General features: G+C 41.3%; 1 protein-coding gene across 5 annotated transcripts in view; it reads left to right on the forward strand.

Annotated features, from left to right (window-relative positions):
* camk2g2 (calcium/calmodulin-dependent protein kinase (CaM kinase) II gamma 2) overlaps nucleotides 1-2,500 on the forward strand; it is a 74,668-nt gene that overhangs the window by 34,002 nt on the left and 38,166 nt on the right. The window lies entirely within an intron of this gene.

Raw genomic sequence — 2,500 nt, forward strand, 5'->3', positions numbered from 1 at the left:
AAGTGCGTGTGACTGACTAGGCCAGTGTGTAAACCTGCTATGCGTTCCAGGAATGGAGTTATGTCATCTTCTGTGTAACTGCCTTCCCACGTGGAGACCTGCCATCAAAGAAGCTATACCCTGTGTTTGTCAAACTTGCCCATCCTGACTTGGTGTTCGCCTTGGCTTAAATCACTCACTGACACACAAACACGCACACGCACACGCACACGCGTGCACACACACACACACACACACACACACACACACGTAACAGAGCGTAATATTTGCATAAAGGCAGTATTTCAGGTTTGAATGACGTGGTACGGGACGTCTGCCTGCTGAAACATGTATGAAATTTGACTGAAATCATGTCAGTTTAGTTATGTTTATGGTTTGGAAGGTGTTGGCCCATGTTGGGAGAGGAGAGAAAGAGAGAGAGGGAAAGCGGGAGAGAGACAGATAGAGAGAGATATCTGTTTTCATCAGTGTTTTCATCATCACTCTATTTTTTCCTCTTCTCACCAAGTGTTGGAACAGTGGTCAAATTGAATTATAATTCCTACGTCTATGTTTCCTTCAGCTAAATATCAGGACGTATAGGATGGCAATGGCCAGCTGCTGATCTAAATATCAGGACGTATAGGGTGGCAATGGCCAGCTGCTGATCTAAATATCAGGACGTATAGGATGGCTATGGCCAGCTGCTGATCTAAATATCAGGACGTATAGGATGGCAATGGCCAGCTGCTGATCTAAATATCAGGACGTATAGGATGGCAATGGCCAGCTGCTGATCTAAATGGTGTGCAGTAATGATGGGACCCTTCATGATCATCTGTTTGTGTCTCATGATTCAGGGCCTCATTACTATTGAAAGACAATAGGACTGAAAAACATGACTGTGATTCTACATATTATTATTATTATTATTATTATCATGGTTAAATAAAGATAACGGCTTCTAAATTTAGCAGAGATATTAAGGGTTGCCATTTATATACAGCCGCGGAAAAAATTAAGAGACCACTTCAAAATTATCAGTTTCTCTGGTTTTACTATTTATTGGTATGTGTTAAAGTAAAATGTACATTTTAGATGTATTCTATAACCTACTGGCAACATTCCTACCAAATTTCAAATAAAAATATTGTCATTTAGATCATTTATTTGCAGAAAAATGACAATTGGTCACAATAGCAAAAAAGATGCAGTGTCTTCAGATCTCGAATAATGCAAAGAAAACAAGCTCATATTCATTTTTAAACTACACAATACTAATGCTTTAACTTAGGAAGAGTTCAGAAATCAATATTTGGTGGAATAACCTTGATTTAAAATCACAACTTTCATGTGTCTTGGCATGCTCTCCACCAGTCTTTCACATTGCCGTTGGGTGACTTTATGCTACTCCTGGTGCAAGAATTCAAGCAGCTCGGCTTCTTTTCATGGCTTGTGACCATCCATCTTCCTCTTGATCACATTTCAGAGTTTTTTTTATGGGATTCAGGTCTCGAAATTGGGCTGGCCATGACAGGGTCCTGATCTGGTGATACTCCATCCACACCTTTACTGGCCTGGCTGTGTGGAATGGAGCATTGCCCTGCTGGAAAAAACACTTCTCAGAGTTGGGGAACATTGTCAGAGCAAAAGGAAGCAAGTTTTTCTTCCGGGACAACGTTGTACTTTGCCTGGCTGAGGTTTGTAAAAGACCATAAGGATTGAACCAAAGCGGACTGGAGGGTCTCCTAGTTCGTCTTCTCTGATGAGTCCAATTTTCAGCTTTGCCCAACACATGGTCGTCTGATGGTTAGACGGAGACCTGGAGAGGCCTACAAGCCAGAGAGTCTTGCACCTACTGTGAAATCGGACTCATCAGAGAAGACGAACTTAGAAGAACCTCCAGTCCGCTTTTTCAATCCTTATGGTCTTTTACAAACCTCAGCCAGGCAAAGTACAACGTTGTCCCGGAAGAAAAACTTGCTTCCTTTTGCTCTGACAATGTTCCCCAACTCTGAGAAGTGTTTTTTCCAGCAGGGCAATGCTCCATGCCACACAGCCAGGCCAGTAAAGGTGTGGATGGAGTACCACCAGATCAGGACCCTGTCATGGCCAGCATAATTTCGAGACCTGAATCCCATAAAAAACCTCTGAAATGTGATCAAGAGGAAGATGGATGGTCACAAGCCATGAAAAGAAGCCGAGCTGCTTGAATTCTTGCGCCAGGAGTAGCATAAAGTCACCCAACGGCAATGTGAAAGACTGGTGGAGAGCATGCCAAGACACATGAAAGTTGTGATTTTAAATCAAGGTTATTCCACCAAATATTGATTTCTGAACTCTTCCTAAGTGTAAGCATTAGTATTGTGTAGTTTAAAAATGAATATGAGCTTGTTTTCTTTGCATTATTTGAGATCTGAAGACACTGCATCATTTTTGCTATTTTGACCAATTGTCATTTTTCTGCAAATAAATGATCTAAATGACAATATTTTTATTTGAAATTTGGTAGGAATGTTGC

The sequence above is a fragment of the Sprattus sprattus genome (genome assembly GCF_963457725.1).
Source record: "Sprattus sprattus genome assembly, chromosome: 12".
NCBI classification, from domain to species: domain Eukaryota; kingdom Metazoa; phylum Chordata; class Actinopteri; order Clupeiformes; family Clupeidae; genus Sprattus; species Sprattus sprattus.